The 23,468-nt window shown below is 47.1% G+C and overlaps 1 pseudogene; it reads left to right on the top strand.

The window, feature by feature from the left end:
- The first annotated feature begins 10,174 nt into the window (after positions 1 to 10,174).
- LOC119362105 lies at positions 10,175 to 21,374 on the top strand (annotated as a pseudogene).
- The last annotated feature ends 2,094 nt before the right edge of the window (positions 21,375 to 23,468 follow it).

Raw genomic sequence — 23,468 nt, 5'->3', positions numbered from 1 at the left:
GGATTGAACAGCAGCAGCAGACTGAAGTTCACTCGGAGCATCGGACCATGTTCTTTGATGGCTCTAAGATGTTGAATGGTTTCGGTGCTGGGGTTGTTCTGGTTTCCCCCAGAGGAGATAAGCTCAGATATGTGCTCCAGATTCACTTTGATTCCTCCAACAATGAGGCAGAGTATGAGGCCCTCTTATACGGATTGCGCATGGCCATCTCACTCGGCGTCCGTCGCCTGATGGTCTATGGCGATTCAGATTTAGTGGTCAACCAAGTGATGAAGGAGTGGGACGTGAGAAGCCCAGCCATGACTGGATACTGCAATGCAGTGAGGAAGCTGGAAAAGAAGTTTGAGGGGTTAGAGCTCCATCATATACCCCGATTGAAAAATCAAGCAGCTGATGATCTAACAAAGATTGGTTCCAAGAGAGAAGCCATTCCGAGTGGCGTGTTTTTGGAACATATTCATACGCCATCAGTTAAGGAAGACCCTTTCACTGAAGAAACCCCACAACCCAAGAGTGCCACGGATCCGACTGAGGTAGAAGTCCCAGTAGTGGTCGACTTGGTTATGGAGGTCTTGGTAGTCACGCCCGACTGGACAATTCCCTATATCGCGTATATCCTGAGAAAAGAGCTCCCAGAGGATGAGGAAGAGGCTCGACAGATCGTCCGTCGATCTAAGGCCTTTACCGTTATCAAAGGACAGTTGTATAGAGAGAGCGCGACTGGAGTTGGTCAAAAGTGCATAACGCTGGAGGAAGGTCGAATCATTCTCAATGATATCCACTCGGGGACCTGTGGTCATCATGCGTCCTCTCGAACCATCGTGGCCAAAGCATACCGAGCCGGATTTTACTGGCCAAAGGTGAATGAGATGGCAAAGGAAATAGTGGACAAGTGCGAAGGATGTCAGTTCTACTCAAGTATGTCACACAAGCCTGCGTCAGCTCTGAAGATCATTCCACTCGTCTGGCCTTTCGCAGTTTGGGGGTTGGACATGGTCGGTCCCTTGAGAACAGGTCGAAGTGGCTTCACGCATGTATTGGTGGCAGTCGACAAGTTCACCAAGTGGATTGAGGCTAAGCCAATCAAGAACCTTGACGCCGGTACTACTGTTAGCTTCATCAGGGAACTGATATTCAGATATGGAGTCCCGCACAGCATCATTACGGATAATGGGTCGAACTTTGACTCGGAGGAATTCAGGGATTTCTGCAACTCTCAAGGCACACGAGTCGACTACGCTTCAGTCGCCCATCCGCAGTCGAATGGACAAGCAGAGCGAGCCAATGGCCTGATCCTCAAAGGATTGAAACCCCGATTGATGCGTGATCTCAAGCATGCAGCTGGAGCGTGGGTCAACGAACTTCCCTCGGTGCTTTGGGGACTGCGGACCACACCTAATCGGTCGACCGGAATAACTCCATTCTTCTTGGTCTACGGAGCTGAAGCAGTCTTGCCGAGTGATCTTCTCCACAATGCCCCTCGAGTTGAACTTTACAACGAAGCAGAAGCTGAACAAGCGCGACAGGACGCAGTCGGCCTTTTAGAGGAAGAAAGGGAGATGGCTCTGATCCGATCGACCATCTACCAACAAGACTTGCATCGTTTCCACGCCCGAAATGTGAGGGGTCGAGCCTTCCAGGAAGGGGATTTAGTTCTCCGAGTGGATCAGCAGAAACAACACAAACTTGCTCCTTCTTGGAAAGGACCCTTCATCGTCACCAAAGTTCTCCACAACGGGGCATGCCGTCTTTACAACGTCGAACACAATATCGACGAGCCCCGAGCCTGGAACGCGGAACTACTCCGCCCATTTTACACTTAAAGTTTTCACTCGGATGAGTTGTAATAAGTACTTCTGTAGTTCATGGATTACAAAATAATAGTGTCATAATTTCTCCATAATTTTTATCACTTTTTATTTGTCCAATAAAATTTCCCCTCAGTGGGTGACTTGGCCGCGAATCCATTTCGCCTAAGTTTGTAAAAAAAATCCTTACCGAGTGGTGAGCCAGACTCCCACTCGGAGGCTTAGCTGCGAATCCGTTTCGCCTAAGTTTAAACAAAATCCTACCGAGTGGTAAGCCAGACTTCCACTCGTAGGCTTAGCTGCAGTCCAAGTACTCGCCTAAGTCATAAAAATCCTACTGAGTGGTAAGCTAGACTTCCACTCGGGGGCTTAGCTGCAGCCCAGCGCTCGCCTAAGTTATAGAAATCCTACCGAGTGGTAAGCCAGACTTCCACTCGGGGGCTTAGCTGCAGCCCAGCGCTCGCCTAAGTTATAGAAATCCTACCGAGTGGTAAGCCAGACTTCCACTCGGGGGCTTAGCTGCAGTTTAAACACTCGCCTAAGCACAATGTGCGCTCGCAAGGGGGACGAGGTGCAGGTCGACTGCGACCCTCTCCTCTGAGCTACGCCATAAGTACAATGTGCGCTCGCAAGGAGGACGAATGTGCAGGTCGATTGCGACCCTCTTCTCTGAGCTACGCCATAAGTACAACGTGCGGTTGTAAGGAGGACGAGGTGCAGGTCGACTACGACCCTCTCCTCTGAGCTTCGTCACAAGTACAACGCGAAAATCCTACCGAGTGAAGAGCAAACCTCTCACTCGGGGGCTTAGCTGCAGCCCAGTGCTCGCCTAAGGTATAAAAATCCTACCGAGTGAAGAGCAAACCTCTCACTCGGAGGCTTAGCTGCAGCCCAGTGCTCGCCTAAGTTATAAAAATCCTGCCGAGTGTAGAGCAAACCTCACACTCGGGGGCTTAGCTGCAGCCCAGCGCTCGCCTAAGATATAAAAATCCTACCGAGTGAAGAGCAAACCTCTCACTCGGGGGCTTAGCTGCAGCCCAGTGCTCGCCTAAGTTACAAAAATCCTGCCGAGTGAAGAGCAAACCTCTCACTCGGGGGCTTAGCTGCAGCCCAGCGCTCGCCTAAGTGAATTAAGGAACAAGTCGACTGCAGTGAGCGTCTTGCTTTGAACCTGCAAAAGACATTTCGAGCCAAAAGCAATCATATTCAAACATCAAATCCAAGTTCAGATCGATACCTAAAGGAACCGAAAGTGCTCAGGCGCTAAGCCTGTTAAGGTTTATCGGTTACAAATTCACTCGGCATACCGAGGCAAATTTAAAGTGTCGAGCTTAAAAGAAGTTTTTTACCCCTCCTGTGGAGGGCTGGAAGGAGCAACGAACTCATCAAGATCAATTCCATCTGCGATCCGAGTGGCAGCAGCAATGAAGGTTTCCATGAAGGACCTGAAGTTGTGTTTCTTGGTGTTGGCCACCCGGAGAGCCGCCAGCTTGTCTTCTCGCGCATCTTTGCAGTGGACTCGGGCCAGACACAGAGCAACATCTGCACCGCACTGAGCCGAGGACTTTTTCCACTCCTGCACTCGACCAGGGACCGTGTTCAGGCGAGCCATCAGCGACTCTAGGTCGTTCTGGAGTGTCTCCCTGGGCCAGAGCGTTGAGTCGATGCGAGATGTGGCGACCTTCAGCCTTGCAAGATAGTCCACGACAGCTGCAACACGGGACTCCAGTCGGAAAACATTCATGGCAACTTCATCGTTCACCGGAGAATTGACGGGATCAAGGTTTGGTTCCAGCCGGCTAGTCTCTTCTTCAAAGTTTTGACAAAACTCTACAAGGACAGTCACCGAGTCAAGGCAATGGTCGAATGGAAAAATCACAGTTGAAAATGATTGACGAGCGTAAAGGGTTACCTTCAAGCATAAGGAACAACTTCTTGGCAAGTCCACTCAGGAAGGCCTCCAGATCATTTTTCTTCCTAGTCAACTGGCTGACTTTGTTGGTCAGGGTAGCTTTGTCAGTTTTCAGTCGACTGACTTCCTTGTTGGCGATCCCAAGAGCAGCTTTCAGATTGGTATTTTCTTGTTCGAGCTTGGTGACTGAAGCTAACTTCTCGTCAGCAAGCTTGATCTTCTCAGCTAGCTCAAGGTCTTTTTTCTTCTGGGCCTCCTTCACCTTGCCTGCAAGTTATAGCAAGGTCAGATTTTGAAACAAATGAAGGGAAAAAGGAGTCGTCGAGGTCTCACCGAACATACCTTTGGTCTCCTCCTTCGCCTTCGTCAGATTCTCCTGAACCAGCTTCAGATCCAGTTCGAGCTGAATGTGCTTGTTTTCCAGCTCGGTGTAACGAGCCGCAAGGTCACAGGATTTCTGCGAAGAACCAATCGACAAAAATGTCAAAGATAATTCACTTCCGAGTGGAAAAGGAAAAATCATGTGTTTCTAAGACTACAGCCGAATACAAGCATTCGACCGTAGTCTCGGGGACTACACCCAGTGGGTGCACTCAGCGTGCCCCCACTAATCCTATTGAAGACAGAGTCGACCAGTCGACCCAAAAAAAACCAGACGTATTCTTTAAGACTGTAATTGACTGCAAGCAGTCGACCACAGTCTCGGGGACTACACCCAGTGGGTGCACTCAGCGTGCCCCCACCGGTTTGGGAAATCCATTCGCCATAGTCAAATGACGGAAAGACTGAACTTATAAAGCCTAAGGTCGACTGCCAGCAGTCGACCTTAGCCTTGGGGACTACACCCAGCGGGTGCACTCAGCGTGCCCCCGCTAACACGGAGTTTCAATCGACACACCCAGTGGGTGATCGCTATAGATTCCGGAAAGAAAAGCTTTTGATAGCATATCCTAACAGAACAAGCGATTCGACTAACCTGTACATTGCTTTGAAGAGCAGAACTGGTGTCGTAAGCTGCTTGGCTCGCATCCCGGATGGTCTTCACCTGCTCCATCATGATCCCCGCCTGGCGTATCGCCTCCTTCCCGGCGCCAGCTTGGTCCTCTGGGATGTGGTGCGTCGTGAAGAGGGAAGGCTGTGCGGCACTCGACGAAGCAGGGAGAGCACTCGTCAGTGGATCTGCGAAGGACACGGTGTGTCGAGTGGTGTTCTCCTCCTCCGCGACCAGGGTCTCGGGCGCCGTCACATCCTAGGCCACCCTGCCGGCAGACGCTTTCCTGCTCCTTCTGTGCTTCAGCGGTTCCTCATCCTCATCATCATCAGGAAGAGTGATAACAACATTGGATGGAGCTACAGAAAAGAATCAGAATTAGAGATCATGAGTCAGTCGACTAAAAACAGAATTAAGAGTATAGTACCAGGGTTTGAGGTTGCTGCGTCCTCCATCTCATGGTCGTCAGCCCTGGCTGAGGTCTCAGAAGTAGCAGCACTGCGATTCCAAAGAATCAGTCGACTAACTCAAGCGTAAACCAGAGATAAAGCTCACACAAAACAAGAAGACTTAAGCAACATGTTTACCCTGATATGGTGGGGATGGACACCTTCATCTTCGGCAGGAGCTTGGTCGGCTTTGACGGGGCCGCCCTGGGCTGCTTCGACGCCTTTTCCGTCAGCGCCGGAGAAGTGGTCCGAGGGCGCTTGGTCGACTGCGCAACCCCCTTGCCACGTTCAGTCACAGGGTCATGGACAAGCTTCGACCGCCTTTCCGAGCGCGGTTGTGCGACCTCCTCCTCCTCCTCTTCTTTGTCCTCCTCATCGTCATCATCATCATCATCATCCTCAGCGGCATCCGAGTCCCACTCCTCCTGGCTCTCGCCCCCGCTCGCTTCTCCCTCTTCAGTCGGAGCCTGTGCTCCATTGGGCATCGAGTACAGCTCGATGAGGGCCTGATAGACATCAAGACAAAGATCAATCGACCGATTTGCGGAGAAAACAGAATTAAATATGACAAGAATACAGTGGAGGGTAGAGCAGACATACCTTGTCTGGAACGCTGTGACGGTCGAGTGGAGGAATCCTTCTAGCTCCACGGGGGTTATCCTTGTTCCAGTGACCGCGGCCACCCACCTTTCCACCATGGCATCGTCGACTGCTTCCGGGTGGATCCGAGTCTCATCTTCAGTCCCGCAGTACAACCACATGCAATGGCTCCGGAACTGAAGAGGCTGGATACGCCGTCTAAGGAAAACTTCCAAGAGATCCATACCAGTCACTCCATCTCGAACCAACTGAACTACACGCTCCATCAGCATCTTCACGTCGGCTTTCTCCTCCGGAATCACCTTCAATGAAGAAGGTTTGTTCACTCGGGCCATGGTAAACTGAGGGAGTCCACTCGACTGCCCCGGCGTCGGCTCGTTCTGGCAGTAGAACCAGGTCGACTGCCAGCCTCTGACTGACTCGGGAAATGACATGGTTGGGAAGGTGCTCTTGTTTCTCATCTGGATCCCCAGACCACCACACATCTGGACAACTTGGGTCTTTTCGTCGCCTGGGCTCGCCTTCTTCACGGTCTGAGAGCAACACGTGAATATGTGCTTGAACAATCCCCAGTGCGGTCGACAGCCTAGAAAATTCGCACACATGGACACAAACGCAGCAAGATAGGCGATAGAATTCGGGGTGAAGTTGCGCTCCTAAGAAGTTCAAAAAACCACGGAAGAAAACACTCGGTGGCAAAGAAAATCCGCGGTCGACATGGGTGGCCAGGAGCACGCACTCACCCTCTTCCGGCTGGGGCTGCCACTCTTTCCCCGGAAGCCTTGCAGCTCCGTGGGGGATCAGACCGTCGTTGGCCATGTCGAGGAGATCTTTCTCCGTGATGGTCGACTGGATCCAATCTCCCTGGACCCAGCCGTGCGGTAGACGGGATCTGGACGAAGACCCGCCGCGGCTGGTGGATCTCCCCTTCGCCTTCTCCGACGCCGATGCCTTCTTTGCGTGTTTCAGCGTCGCCGTCTTCTCCTTCACCATGACTGCCGGCGAGACGCGCGAGGGGAAGTTGTGCGGAGGTGAGAGCGGGCGCGTTGGGCGGAGACGAAGAGAGCAGAGAGGGAATGCTGAGGCACTGTTCAAAAACCCTCACCGGGCGCATTTATAAGATCCCTTCCGAGTGGATGACAGGTGGGCCCGGTCGATCTAATCATATCCCGAAACAGTTGCGCGGACGCGATACGTGGCGAAAAAAGCGGCGCGAGGATCGAGGCGTCTGTGCCCTATCCCATCCGAGCGCCGCGGTCCGCCCCTCTTCGCGCGCTTCCCCAAATTTCGTATCCCGCAGAATCCGCGAACGGCAGATCGGTCTGTCAGACGTGGGATTTCCTGCGATCCGTCGCTCGGAAATCGGCAAAGTCCAAAAGATCACTCGACGAAAGAAAAGAATGGATCGAGTCGACTGAAGAAAAGTTGCTCACTATCAACAAAGAGATTCTTGGTTCAAAACAACGCACGACCAGTATGCAAAGACCAATCGGAAACAACATCAACTCCTTCCTCACTCAAGCCTCAATCCATTCGGGGGCTAATGATGGAGTCATGTACCTAGGGTAGGGTCATAGACCTGATCTAAGTACCCTGCCCAAGGACACCCTTAGAAGAGATCACCTTCCAGTCGACCTACGAGGAACCCACTCGACTGACTTGAAGGACTCGACCATGAAGACTCATCGACCACCAGAAGGTCAAGAAGCACTCTGCACTGCAACGGTCTGTAATTAAGTAGACTTTATGATAGTTAAGACACTTTATGTGGGGCGTTACCAGTAACGCCCCAGACTTAATGTACCTTAAACCCTTCATTACGCGGGTTGGCTGGGGTCCTGGCGCACTCTATATAAGCCACCCCCCTCCACAGGCAGAAGGGTTCGCACCCCTGTAACTCATATACACATAATCCACTCGACCGCCTCCGGGCTCCGAGACGTAGGGCTTTTACTTCCTCCGAGAAGGGCCTGAACTCGTACATCTCTTGTGTTTACAACCTCTCCATAGCTAGGACCTTGCCTCTCCATACCTACCCCCCACTCTACTGTCAGACTTAGAACCACGAAAGCAAGGAGACCCGATGTCACCTATTCTATTCAACATATATAGTGGTAGACATGTTGACGATCCTAATAGGAAGAGCTAAGAATAATGGCCCGATAGGCGGGCTCGTCCCGCATCTAGTGGACGGAGGAGTGTCCATCTTACAGTACGCTGATGATACTATCATCTTTATGGAGCATGATTTGACAAAAGCAAGGAACATGAAGCTTGTGTTATGCCTTTTCGAACAGTTGTCGGGGTTAAAGATTAACTTCCATAAAAGTGAATTGTTCTGCTTTGGAAGAGCTAAAGACGAACAAGAAGCTTACAAACAATTGTTCGGGTGTGAATTAGGTCCATTGCCCTTTATGTATTTGGTATACCAATTCATCATCGCAAGCTTTCCAACAAAGAATGGAAGTGCATTGAGGATCAATTTGAAAAAAAACTATGGTGCTGGAAGGGCAAGCTTATGTCATATGGAGGCCGACTAATTCTCATTAATTCGGTACTCACGAGTATGCCAATGTTTCTCTTGTCCCTTTTAAGATACCAGTTGGAGTTGGGAAAAGACTGGACTTCTATCGATCGCGCTTCTTCTGACAAAGCGATGAGTTAAAACGAAAATACAGACTCGCTAAATGGGATATAATCTGTAGGCCAAAAGACCAAGGGACCCTGGCACACTCTATATAAGCCACACCCATCCTCTGGAACAAGGATTCGCACCCCTTGTAACACACACCCATATTCCAGTCGACCGCCTCAGGGCACCGACTCGTAGGGCTTTTACCTCCTCTGAGAGGGGTCTGAACTCGTAAACTCGTATGTACAATTTCATCGTAGCTAGGGCCTTGCCTCCTCTTACATACCCCCTACTCTTACTATCAGACTTAGTACCACGACACCGGCCACGTTTGCGGGGTCTGTGCGGGCGGGATTTACCACGCCGACCCGCATTTTGGCGGTTATTTTGCGGGTCGGGGCCTTTTGCAGGGTCTGTTAGAGTTGCTCTAAGCACCTTTGCATTTCTATTTGTACTCCTATGTACTCTGTTGCATTATTTAAGAGTTGCTCTAAGCACCTTTGCATTTGTATTTGTACTCCTATGTACTCTATTGCATTATTTAAGAGTTGCTCTAAGCACCTTTGCATTTCTATTTGTACTCCTATGTACTCTATTGCATTATTTAAGAGTTGCTCTAAGCACCTTTGCATTTGTATTTGTACTCTTATGTACTCTATTGCATTATTTAAGAGTTGCTCTAAGCACCTTTACATTGGAAGAAGTCTTATTGTTTAACCGTAGGATCACTTTTCCCGTCGGATATTTTTGGCACTGCGAGGCTGATGCGCTACAGGATTTTTGTTTCCAAATTTGACTAAAGTAAATATTCTTGCCTCTGGTTGAATAAATTAACACACTTTGTTTTGGTAAAGGATGGCCGGTCACTATATTCTTCTTAATTAATGGGGAACTATCTCCTCTTAATCAATAAAAAGAAAAAACTTTTGCCTCTGGTTCAAAACAAATATTTTGTGTTCGTTACCACTGTAGCATTCACAGCTCGGCGGTAGCTGTTCACTGCAAAAAAAAAAAACAGTGTTCACTGATTGACACTTGTAGGGGTAGTGCTATCATTTTGTTTGGTTCACTGATTGAAACTTGTAGAGGAGTCAGTCGCGGGTGGTCTACCAACGCTGCGCGCCTTCTGCGCAATTGCGGGAATCCACTATGAGACTTTTCGTTGTCGGGATCTTTTCTCATCGGATAATTTGGCACTGCCATGCGAACGTATTGTACTCCCTCCTTCCTAAATATTTGTCTTTGTAGAGATTTCAACAAGTGGCTACATACGAAGTAAAATGAGTGAATCTACATTTTAAAATGCGTCTACATACATTTGTATATTATAGTCCATTTAAATGTCTAGAAAGACAAATATTTAAGAACGGAGGGAGTACTATGCAGGGCTTGGGAGTGTTTGTCTGAAAATTCGGATAAATAAACAAAGCATTGTTTGGCAAAACAAAAATATGACAAGTTAAGCTAGAGTTTAGGCGCTCTGGACAAACGCAATAGAGACTTTGTGAGAAATCTGCTGGGTTCGGCCTGGGATCGCGAGGCTCAAAAACGGGCCAAACCGGCGGATTTTGGCGTCTTGATGGCGCGACTAGGGTTTTTGTTCGGCACCGGTGTGAAAAAAATCGCTCTGAGGAGGCCTGTTGGGTGTGGGGCAGATGCTCTAAGTTTAGTTTGAGAGAGACTTGGGATAGGTGAAGTCAAGGAAAAATACTTGTACTGTAGTCCTCGTGATCCAGATCGAACCTCTCAATTATTACCAGATCTAGATCTAGAGGTGGTACTACTCTCACTCAGTCTCGTTCGTTCACTCTCTCAAGCTGGCTCCACGGCCGGCGCTCCCCTGCTCTCCACTGCCCACCGCTGCTGTCCTTCACCTCCGCCTCGCCGTCCGGCAACGCAGCTCACTTCGCCTCCTCCTGGTCGACGCAACTCCGGTCATCTTGCCCTCTCACCATGGCGATGGCGGCTCCCACCCGGATCTGAACCAGCCGCACCCTACCGCCCGCCGCCGGACAGCAGCAGGTCAGTAGCCTCTGTGTGTGTGTGTGCACGCGCGCTCTGTTTCAGTGCCTCCATTCCTGTACCTCCCCTTGCTCGGTGTGACTCACCCAACCCCCATTTGCAGCAGCTAGGTACGCGTCACCGGCGACGGCATCCGTCACCGGCAGGAAGGCAGCATCCATCACCGCCAGACCTCCGACGCACCGTGCCACCGACGCACAGCAGCAGGTCAGAGTTCTGTTTCTGTTCTCTCTCTCTCTCTCTCTCTCATGATTGGAAATTCTGTTTCCCCTTGTGATTGAAAATTCTAGCCTGATGCCTTAATTATATTTCTTTTGTGATTGAAAATTCCCAACAGGCCTGCTGTGCTGCGACCCAACCCCCAATTTGAAGCAACTAGGTGCTAGGCAGCGGCAGCGGCATCTGTCACCGGCAGGAAGGCAGACAGGCAGCATCCCATCACCGGCGTGCTTGCGACAACGTACGTACTAGTTTACAGCTACCAGCAGCCTATATTTACCAACAAATTCCTTTTGATTCTTGGATGCAGGCGCCGCAGGTCGTCCATCTCTGCTTCTGGCCCGAGGATGGCCGACGCTGCCCTCGGCGTGGTGCAATGGGTGGTGAGCAAGGCGCTAGCCACCGTCACGGATATCTTCCAGGAGGCTTGGGAGGGCACCAGGATGTTTGGTCCCAACGTTGAGGCCCTCAGGATGGAACTGCTGCTCGTCAAGGCCACGCTCGAAAATGCTGCCTGCAAGGAGATCAGCGGTCCAGCCATGGAGGAGCTGTTGCAGATGATGCGGGACTCGGCGCACAATGCTCAAGACTTGCTGGACGAGCTGGACTACTTCCGCATCCAGGACAAGCTCCGCGGCACATATGAGGCTGCCGACGAGCACGGCGAGGGTGGTGTCCAGCACCTTGCCCGTGATGTTCGCCACACTCGCAAATCTATTAGCAAACGGCTGGCATCTTTCACCGGGTCCTGCTTTGGTGCCAATGCTCGCCATCCCCAACAAGAAGATGCAAGACAACATGTCAGCTGTTGCGCTTGGCAGCATGCTAGGCACATAACACGCGGCGATTCCTCCTCTGCGCCAAACGCCAATCAGGCTGATCAGGAGGTCTCCCCGCATCCACATGTTCATGGTAATGAAGATCGTGACAATGCACCAGAAACACCAATACCAGAGTTTAATAGGCCTGATTTCTCTCAAAGGATGACTGCCATTGTAGAGAAACTGCAGCCTGTGCGTAATGAGGTTGACAAGATTTTGCAACGTTATGACCGTAGAAGTGTTCTTCACATTGCCCAGAGCCGTCCCACCACCACACCTCTGAGTGCAGAGCCAAAAATGTATGGGAGGGACCATGTCATGAAGAGTATCATAGATGATATCACGGAGGGGCAATACAGTGACAAGGCTCTAACTGTGCTTCCAGTTATTGGTCCGGGGGGAATTGGGAAGACAACTCTGATACAACACATATATAACAACCAGCAAGTGCGGAATCATTTTCCGGTCAGGATTTGGATATGTGTGTCGTTTAATTTCAACCTGGGTAAGGTGCTAGAACAGATTAAAGAATATACCCTTGCGGCTGAAGGTGAAAATGGGTGTATGAGACCAGAAGAGCTGATTGAACACAGATTGAAATCCAAGAGGTTCATACTTGTATTGGATGATATATGGCAGTTTACTAATGTGGATGACTGGGAAAAACTATTATTGATACTCGGCAAGTCACAAGAAAAGGGCTCCATGGTTCTAGTCACAACTCGGCAGAAAGAGATAGCAGATCAAGTTAAGAAAACTGTAGAGCCAAAAGAACTGAGTGGTTTAGAACCTGAAGAGTTTAGGAAGTTATTCCTTGTTTATGTCTTTGATGCAGAGCAATATCCCAGTGAAAAACTTCATTTGCGTGAGACTGGAGATAAGATAACAGAAAAACTAAGGTGCTCCCCTCTTGCAGCAAAGACCGTTGGTAGATTACTGAGGACAGACCCTTGTTTGGCTCATTGGAAAAGGGTCCTAGAAAGTAAAGAATGGGTGAAGCAGACCAATGGCAATTGGATTATGCCTGCTTTGGAGCTTAGCTATGACTTTCTCCCTTTCCACCTGCAACAATGTTTTTCCTATTCTGCATTGTTTCCTGAAGATTACCCTTTCAGAAGCCGTGAGCTCATCAGCCTGTGGATTGGACTAGATATTTTGATACTTGATGGTCAAAATCAAACACTTGAAGACATAGGTTTCAGAAATTTACAGGAGTTAGTCATCCATGGATTTTTCAGAGAAGAGCAAGTTGATGGTGATCGGTGTTATGTTATGCATGACCTGCTGCATGATTTGGCATTGAAGGTTGCATCTCATGATTGCCTTAGTTTACGTTTCCCTGATGTTGGATCAGTAAAAATTTAGCCAACAACCCGACACTTGTCTATTAGCACAGAGGACTTGGATAAATATGATGCAGTGTCTGGTGAAAAATTAAAGACTAAATTGGAAAAACTGAAGACAACAGTGAAGGTTGAACATTTGCAAACACTGATGTTATTTGGGGAAATGGATGAAGGTTTTGCCAAGATACATGGTGATTTTTTTGGGGAAGCAAATGCTCTTCGTGTTCTTTATTTTCCCCACCTGATGTGCCCCATGGAGTCTGTGTTACATACCTTTTCAAGACTTGTCCACCTACGATGCCTATGTCTAGGAACACGGATGAGACAGATGCAGTTACCACCTAACATCTCTAAATTTTATCATTTAAGGGTTCTAGATCTTGAGAGGTGGGGTGGCAGTGGTGATTTCCCCGAAGACATGTGCAACCTTGCAAAATTGTGCCACTATTATCCCCCAAGGGATGATGGGCTTCAGTTTGATATTTATAATGTGGGAAAACTTAAACTCTTAGAAAAGTTAATGGTATTTCGTGTCAATAAAAAGAATGAAGGATTTGAACCAAAGCAGCTTGAGCATTTGACCAAGCTATGGGAGCTTGGCATCTACAACCTTGAGAAAATACATACAAAAGAGGAGGCAGCTCAAGCAAAGCTGGTTGAGAAAAAGTGCTTGAGGAGGTTAAAATTGGACTGGGATAGTGAGCAATCTAGCATTGAGCCTGGTGTGGAAGCAGTGGTTCTTGAGAGCCTTAAACCACATGGAAATCTTCAAGTACTGTGCATTAGAGGGCATGGAGGCCCTTCTTGTCCAACATGGCTGGGTGATGTGTGGGATCTTCGTGAACTAAGGTTGAAGGATATGGCAAGACTGAAGGAGCTTATTATAGGGAAAAGCTTTTTCATGCTAATAAAGCTTGAACTCATTGGCCTAGCAAGTTTTGAAAAATGGCTTTACACAAGTAAACCAGAGTCTTCCCTAGGTGGAGACGTGTTGCCAAGGGATGCTCATATCTTTCCTGCTTTGCAAGTGCTGATTATCAAAAACTGCCCGAAAATCGAGTTTCCGGTTTCAAACAACATTCTTTACCTAGATTGGTTTCCCAAACTACAAGAGCTTGAGATACGGTACTGTCCAGAATTCTCATTCGTGATTCCAATATCCCGGATTGAAAGTCTGCGTCGTGTCACGATCAAAGGTGTCAAGCTACTAGAAAAATTTGAGTACACAAAATCATCTGATGGAGCAGAATTGGAAATTATTGGAAAGGGTGATCTGCATAGCTTAGACCAAGTGTTAGTTTTCGATGAAAAAACAAGTCTTGAGAAACTGACACTCCAGGGGTGCCCACCTCTAGAGTTAAAGCACCTTATGATGTTAAGCTCGTTGAAGAAATTGATTGTAAAATGTTCAGTTAGTCTGGTTGGACCACTAAGAGGTCAGAGTAATGGGAAATGCCATCTCCCTGTTGAGTATATGAGGATCGAGTGGTTAAAAGGTATTAGTGGAAAGGAATTGACGGAGCTCCTCCCCCACCTCCCAATGCTCTCCAAACTGGAAATAATTCGTTATCGAAGAAGGGAAATGATGTTTTCGCGGCGGTATCAGCAACCAATGGAGATGGAGGAAGATGAAGTAACAGCAGCAGAAGGGGAAGATGATGATGGGACACTGCTCTTTCCAGCTTATCTCTCCGACTCACTACAGGATGCTCATATGTTCCCTCTTTTGCAAGTGCTAATTATTAGAGATTGGCCGAAGCTCTTGAGGTTCCCTTTCTCAAACCACATTGTTTCCCCAGATTGGTTCCCCAAACTACAAGAGCTTGAGATACAAGGCTGTCCAGAATTCTCATGGGTGATTCCCATCTCCTGGATTAACAGTCTGCGTCGTGCCACGATAAAAAATGTAAAGTTACTACAGGAGTTTGTGTACTCAAAATCATCTGGTAGAGCAGAATTGGAAATCGTTGGACGGGGTGATCTGCATAGCTTAGACCAATTGTTAGTTTTCGATAAAGAAACATGTCTTGAGAAGCTGACACTGCTGAGGTGCCCACCGCTGGAGTTGAAGCACCTTCTGAAGCTAAAATCGCTGAAGACATTGATTGTACACCTTTCAGATGGTCTGGTTGGACCACTAGTAGGTCAGGGTGATGTGGAATGGCAGCTTCCTATTGAGCATATCGAGATCTACAACATAAATGGTATTATTGGCAAGGATTTGACCGAGCTACTCCCCCACCTCCCGGGGCTCTCCAAATTGAAAATAAGTGATTGTGAAAACATAAAAAAGCTGGTAGTGGGGGTGGGTGTGCAACAAACAGCATCAGAAGCATCAGAGATGGGCGCGAGGTGAAATAACAGCGGCAGCAGAGGAAGAGGATGATGGGGTGTTGTTCTTCCCAGCTCATCTCTGTGACTCACTACTGGAGTTTGAGTTCGATGACTGCCCAGACCTAGTCCTGGTGGAGCCACCAACTCTTGTTCCTGGAAGAGGAGGGCTCCAAGCCTTGCAAACCCTTCAGAGATTAAGCATAGCGCCTTCGCCCAGGTTTTTATCCAGATTGGAAATAGTGCCTTCCCATCACATTTTTCCTTCGTCCCTGCAATTCCTGGAGCTTATGGATGTGAAGGGCTTGATGACACTGGAGCCCCTCTCAAACCTCTCCTCTCTTGTCACATTAAAACTGTTGAATTGTGGAGAGGGTCTGACATGTCGGGGCTTGCAGCCTCTCCTTAGCACCGGGGGCCAGCTCAAAGAATTAAGACTCTCTTTCAGCCCTAAATTCTTTTCTGGTTGGGAGGACGTTGAAGGAGGAGGAGAGCAGCAGACACATTTTGTTTCATCCACACTGCATGAGCTCATGACGGATGACGCAGCAGGATTTCTTTCTGCACCCATCTGCAGCTTCCTCTCGTCCTCCCTTACCAAGCTGAAACTTTGTGGGGACTGGTCTGAAGGGATAGAGCGCTTCAGCAAGGAGCAAGAGGACGCCCTTCAGCTCCTCTCCTCCCTCCAGGAACTAGAGTTTTGGCAATTTCACAATCTTCAGCAACTCCCAGCAGGATTGCACAACCTTACCAGCCTCAAGGAATTAGCGATCCACTCTGCAACCCTCTCGTCATTGCCCAACGATGTCCTCCCTGAATCACTTCAAAAGCTAGTTATTATATACGGGTGCAACGAGGAGCTAAAACGGCACTGCAGGGGGTTAGAGGGAACCATCCCAGAACTCATAATACACTGATCCAAGGTAACACAAAATTCCACTTTGCGCTTTTCCTGCAATCATGCTTAAAACACTTTGTTTGTTCCCATCCACTGTGCAGGGCCGTGCCTTGGAGTTTCCATGTATATTCTTCTAGCCTTGTAGTGTTCTGCTCTTTCCATACGACACTCTTGCCTCATGCAGTGACATGAGGGTCTTGTGGCCGCTGTCTTCCTTCCTGTACATAAATCTGGTAAGCACATCTAAATTGGAACTTTACTCATGCTGTATCATATCAATTATATCCACTTCCACTTATACTCGCTGCAAAAAAAAATATCCACTTATGCTCCTGTTATGTTAGATTTCCATTTTCTTCCCAATGGGAGTGAAAGTATTTAAGATTTGGTCTTTCAACAAATGAAAAAACCAACATCAATATCAGCCAATGCCTTCTGAAGTCTCTCTTCTTTTCTTCCTAGAAACCTGTGATAAACATTTGTTTGGTTCTTTGTGCAGGTGTTTTTTCAATGTAACGGGTTTCTTCCTATTTGCACTTAATTTGGGTTATTGTCATCCCTTCATTAAGATGTGTCAGTCTACTTTCCTATTTTGAGTGTCACGATCAAGATAGCAGTACGACATCAGTATGGAATAAATGAGACTTCGGGTCAGTCTACTGATATTAAGGTGACATATTTTTTTCCATATACTGCTATGTTGCGATCGGTACAGGGTGTTCTTGCATTTCTAATTTCTGTTGGCTTGTTGTTCAGGCGTTTACATTTTGTCCAAAAACTCATCAAGACTGAAGGTGTACCTGGAAAATGTTCAGTTTTAGGGATTAAAGGATCATCTTGGCATAATTATGGGAAACCATGAGTTGTCAGTGTTTTGCTACTGATAAGGTTTGAAGTTTTTCAATTCAGTTGACATTCTACTGATACCTCGTATTCTCGTATTCGGTACAACTGTTGTTGTTTAATGATATTTATTGGCATATAGGATCTTCGCAAGAATAGCCTGTATACCATAGCAGTGCACGTGTGAAGCCAATTCAGATCATGGGGAGTAGTAGCAGTTTGGAGGTGAATTTGTGCAAGTGTTACAGTGGAGGTAATGCATTGCACGGCATTTACAATTTTGAAATTGCAAAACCCCATTAAGGCACAAAGATGCATGATCGCAACATATTCATGATTAACACTAGTTTACTATGTTGTTCTATCGCGCCTCGGTATAAAATTAATATGTAAATTACCTTTATTAATTTTTAATTTTCTTTCCTCACTAAGTCAGTATAGTAAACAGTCATGAAAAATGGATGTATTCATCTCAAAAGAATGCTTTGTCCCCCAGCCCAGGACATTGTCTTCTTACTTCTATGAGTTCAGAAGATCTCCCCTTTCGAAGCACTACTCATCACCAACAGACTGGCAGAGCTGCACAGTAAGTTTATGAATTGACCATAATTTGTCTCTGTCTACTCTTTGAACTTGCAGTTTTGAATTGTCTGAGACTTAAATTTGTAGCACCATGACGGAGGTAGTAGAATGTACAACGCAATGGTGCATGCTTATTATTTCCTACATGAACACTCTGTTTTTCAGCTCTAACTAGCTATTATAAGTGAGCTGGAGTTATATCTCGAAATCCTTCAATTGCTCAACATCAGCAGTGTGTTCTGAACGTTTAGTACTGCTCACTGTAAAAAAATGTAGTACTGCTGATAGAATCCATTTCATCTTAAGGCACCAAAATAGGCTACAAACCTGCTCTTGAGAGGCCAAAATCATCCAGCCAGTTCAAGCCCCGTTTATCAGGACCTTATTCCCATTATGTTATTCTGAAAAGGAAAAAAAGAACACTTCTGCAAACTAAGCCCCGTCATAAGTAATCACTATAGTTATTTTAGTAGAACTAATCGAGCTTACTACTGAAAGATCGAAGCCAACACAGTATGATTTGCAGATCTTATCAATCTATTATCTTGGTGAAAGTTGCAGTGCGGTCTCGGGAATCATTTATGCATTTGAAGTGATACAACATGGGCAACTGCAGCTTCGAATTGGTCCCTAGTTGGTCTTCAGATGGACTCCCCCTCTAAAGTATTTTCTCTAATTCTGCAAAGAACTCTTTGCTCTCTTGTATCACACTCTAACCAAAACAACTCTCTTTTACTATGCAAATTTAAGCTTCTTTTCATGGTCTTTTATCTATTTCAGTCAGAAATGTGCTTCATTGCTCCAGGAAGATGCAGCCAACAGACCTCAAACTGGTATTGCAAAGGTAAGAAGGAGATTATGGATGCCTGTCTACTCTGAGTAAGAGGGACATTATGTATAACCAGCTAATGGAATCACTGGTCGATGTTTGCAGGTGTGACTGCAATGGAGAAGGTATAGATGCCGCTCAAAGAACAGTTCGGGGCACCGAAAGGAACACCCCTACTCATGGCTCCTGCCAAGAACGGCACGCAAGGAACTGCGGATGTTCATTCATGCGATCGAGGTAAATAGGCTCCACTGAAGTGCAACTCTGCAAGATAGCTACTCCCTCCGTTCCAAAATAGATGATCCAACTTTGTACTAACTTTAGTACAAAGTTGGATCATCTATTTTGGAACGGAGGGAGTACATGTTCTTATCAATTTAACCGACTTGAAAACATTTCAGAACCGGCTGCCGAGGAGGTGACGAATTTACTTGCAACCACTCCGCGGAGCCACGCTAAGGAAGACGCAGAGGAAACACTGTCTAGGATAGCAGAAGCATAGCCTGCAGCTAGGTGGTGGTACATCTGAAGCCTGTCAGCCTTGCCATGTCACTCAGAAATTTCTGCGATGAGTAGGTACATCCAGTGAGGCCTTATTCACGTTCATACCGTGTAGTACAAAATATTATGAACCCTGACCGGCAGAAGCATGCCATTTACTTACACATCTCCCTACTTGTCAGGAACCAGACTGAAGAAATCGACACTTGCCATGCTGTTAACTGAAGAAATCGACACTTGTCATGCTGTTAACTGAAGAAATCGACACCCAGCAGTCGATTGGCGCCAAATCGGAAGGGCTCAACGTCGACCGTCAGATCTTCATCTAACAGCAACTTACAGCTTCGCTCGGAGTTACAACAGGCCACCACCCTTGGTCGCACATCCAGCGGCTCTGAACACTGGAGCGGCCAAAGTTTGAGAATAGTACTGTCTGTTGTATGCAACTTGCTCTGTTCCAGTATTGGGCTATCAGCCTATCACTGGGAAAGGTATGTTCTCCCTTTGCTGGAAGGTAGTTGCGTAATGGTTCGGTGTTATTTCCATGAGAATATAGGAATTTGATTGATACATGGTTCCAAAGTTTCAGACTCAACTGAGATTCTTTCTTTGGTTGCTTGAAAGATAACAATAGCCTGTGTTAAGTTTGTCATCTTCTCTCGTCACTCTAGTAAACACCGTCGGTATACTTTTTATGCTCCCCAACCAGACTACCAGAATCAATGATACTGTAAGACTTCAGAAGGCCTCCATTTTCTGAGCACTGCTTTGTTCCGTCTTCCGGATCCTGTGATTACTCCTTTTTATATCCCCATCACCATCCAATACAGAGTAATGCAATTCGTTCTGATCAGTCAACAGTGAATTACGATATCGATTATGCTGGGGATTTACTCTGATTGATCTTTAACCTAATTCAGACAGACTTGCATGTACTGCTGATAGCTAGTTTCAGTTACGATGCTGCTTCGTTTTGTAGACCAATCTCCTCGGAAGCAACAGATTCAATTGGGGGAAGGTGTGGTTGACTGAGGCAGTCTTCTGCCGCTGCAACATCCACGCAATAATGGTGCTGTTCGGTGGATGCAGTTTTGGCTTTCAACTGTTCCTTGTGACATCCTTGATACTTTGCCCCTCATTCTATTCTTCCTCTGATGCAGTGTACCAGATCCATCTTAAGTACACGCTAGTCGCACAGATGAAGTTGTTGTTGAAGAAGATTTTTTGAAGGTGACCCATGCTGCGGCTGCAGTACTGTCCAAGAAAAGTATCAAGGTCAGGCCTGAATATTCAGATATGCTTCATCTTAATCGCATTGAGAGATGATGCTTTTTGTACTAACTAGCAAGCAACTCCTCCGCTCAGGTCATAGTGACAAACTAACGACCAAGATTATCATTTCGTCGAGCCCCAAATACATGAAGTTGCAGCTGAAAGCCTTTTATTACCCAAAGGCCAAAACTGGCACTGCAAAGGTAAGGAGGAGATTGTGCATGTTTACTGTGAGTAGAGGGGCATCATGTGTAACAAGCTAATGGAATGGCTGGTCAAATTTTGCAGGTGTGATAGATCCCATTGAAAAGTTCAGGGCACCAAACGGCAAACGCAATGTGGTACTCACGGTTCCCGCCAAGAACAGCATGCAAGGACTTCTATACATCTGCTCGGCGACCTCAGCAACAGGTGTACATAAAACACCGGAGAGCGTTCATTCATGCGAGGTAAATAGGCCCCAGTGGACTGCAACTCGGCAAGCTAGCTAACATGTTCTTGTCAGGTTAACCGACTTGAAAACATTTCAGAATCGCTGTCAAGGAGGGTGATGGATTGAGTTGCAACCAGTCCGCGGAAGATCTGAAGCCAAGCTAAGGAAGAAGCAGAAACACTGCCTAGGCTGGCAGACGCACATATAGCCTGTCGGCTTGTGATGTTTGCTCAGAATTAAATTGCTGTGATGAGCATGTACGGTGTGAGGCCTTTTTCATGTTCATAACGTGTGTGCAATGGTTAGTATTTTGGTCATTCAGTACAAAATATTGTGACCCTGGTGGCAGAACGATGCCAATTATATTACTTACACATCTCCCTCCTTGTCAGGAACCAGACTGCATCATCTTCTGAAGAAATCGACATTTGTTATGATGTTGTTAACTGAAGAAATCGACAGCTGTCATGTTGTTAACTGAAGAAATCAACACTTGTCATCTTGTTAACTGAAGAAATCGACACTTCTCATGATTTTAACTGAAAGAAACCGACGCCCAGCAGTGGATTGGCGGCATGCAAGCTCCACCCCGACTTACGACACTCCACCACCCTTGGTCGCACATCCAAGAAAACGGCTCTGAAGACTGTAGTTGGGTCGCTATTTGAATTATTATTACCTTTATTACTGTCTCCTTGTTCACTTGCTTTACTTTTGCATTAAAGTTCAGAAGATTACCTTTCACTGGTTGTAATGGGTATAAAACCAACCCCGGATCTATCTGAGTGCCATGGACCTCATCTTGCTGTACTTGGGGTAAACCTCCTGGCTGGCATATCATCAAAAGTATTTCTTCATCTGTTCAAACTTGAAACCATTCCTCATCATTAGTTCACGTGATCATGATTTAGAAAGTACTGATGCGATGCGAGGTAATAAAGTGCACTGGCTACATCTTCTTATCAGTGAACGCTGCCACTGCCACTGCCAGGAAGTAACAGCTATGCATGTGCAGATGTGATATGCTTGCTGGATTCATGCTACTACTAATTAAGCAAGAAGAAGCAGACACATTGGGCAGGCTAGCACAAGCGTAGCCTGCAGCTAGAGGTGTGTCTGAAGTCTGTTGCCTGGTGACTGACTTAAATTGCTGCGATGGTTAGTATTTTCTGGTGGAATGGAAGACGCGCCACCTTTCATTGCCGCTGTGCTTCTCTAGTCTAGTCTGGTATAGTGCTCATTCATTTTGGTGCGTTTCTTGTTATGGTGAGAGTGTGTGCGCACGCCATTTTGCGTTTGTGCATGTGTTGTATCAATGAAAAGATACGCAAGCTTTGCGTATTCGTGGAAAAAGAAAAGAGTGTGTGTGCACCATGTTTGTAAGAATTAATGGCATTTTGGGGCTGTTTCCCCAAGTGTTGTTGCTCGATCACCACGAAAAACAGAGCTTACATAATTTCAGAAGCAAAGCATCCAGAGAAATTTGTAACTGACTTTATTATGTGATCTTTTATCATCATGTGCAGAGTTTGGAGTTTACCCAATGGTGAAATATGAGTTAGCATTACACCGGGCCTGACTGTGTGGCGGCATCTCAGGAACCGAAATGACTCAACATGGATGGGATGGGAATGCTCTGCTGAACATGGCAGTGTGGTGTATACCAATGCCAAGAGTCAGAACCTCTGTCAGTGTGCATATATGGAGGAGAAGTTGAGGAGCCGAGGGTGTTCGTGTCGTTGGTCTGAATTTGCTACTTCAGTTCTCTCAAGACTACTACTTTATCTTTGATGAGAACGATTCGGCGACTGTACAAGATGAAGAAGCTTTGATATATATAGCAGCCAAGTGTGTGCAAGTTGATTGCAAATGAACACGCCATGTTAATTGAGTGAAGGTTGTTTTCCCCTTTTCTAATAAAGATTCCACTAGAGTTCCACACCTTCATCAGAGAGTATAATTTTATTAGAGAGAAAAGATTAAAGTCAGGGAGATTTTGAGACATAACTAACACCTAAATTAAACTTTCAAATTCCACAACTCATCCTAGCTAGTTACTAGTGAAATACTATCCCTTCCTCCCTTTGCTTGAAGCTTGGAGCCTTTCTCTAATTTCTTGAATAGGAGCAATGACAGGCTAGGGCCGGAGCCACACATTTACCCCGTCAGCTCGAGATCCATGGCGCAACCACTCCACGAGTTTTGCCTCGCCGTTGAGGAAGTTGTACCTAAACACACAGGCCCCAAGGACTAATTAGGCACACCCGCCGTCCATGCCTAGCTCTGTGTCTGTCCACGGAGAAGCTAGCCGGGGAACCAAGGAATAGAACACGGTTTGCTCAAGCTCCGTCCTTCTCTCTCCATCCACCTCAACTTGCCGTCGTTTCTTTCGGCGCTTCCAATTCCATCAAGAGTGCGCCCGATGGCGTGCCATCACTGACCTGCTAACCATGCTCGTGTAGAACGGATGCTGATATAAGCTCACCTTTGGATTCTAAAAGGTACGTGCCACCACAGACGTAGTCTCTTCCATGGATTGCGTTCGACCTTGGCACTAACTTGTCGCGTGCGCGCACATAGATCTTGCTATTGTGATACGCTATGTCCAAAAGCCTATCTCTTGGCACATCTAGCATCTTCAGCGCGATTATCCACGCCGCATCACCGGGAGGCATGGTGGCCGCCGTCAGGATCATCGTGTGCTGTTGTCGAATACACGTGTATAGGAAAACGGTGGCATCACCATAGACGATACCATGAGGATTACCATGAGGATCCTTCCAAAGCTGTTTCGTCTTATCATCAACATTCTCTGGAAGCCGTGTGATGTCTCCTGTGAGAAGAATTACGAGTTTTGGCTGGGTACTCCACGTGAAGGACCATGCGGCTGTGCCATCTATGCTAGCCACCCACTTTCTATCGTCAGCCGATGATGCACCAGGCGGCTCCGCGAGGACCATGTCATTGTAGTCACGGCGT

Source organism: Triticum dicoccoides, chromosome 2B, assembly GCF_002162155.2.
Source record: "Triticum dicoccoides isolate Atlit2015 ecotype Zavitan chromosome 2B, WEW_v2.0, whole genome shotgun sequence".
Lineage (NCBI taxonomy): Eukaryota > Viridiplantae > Streptophyta > Magnoliopsida > Poales > Poaceae > Triticum > Triticum dicoccoides.
The sequence above is the reverse complement of the archived record's forward strand: the minus strand, read 5'-3'. Positions and strand labels throughout refer to the sequence as shown.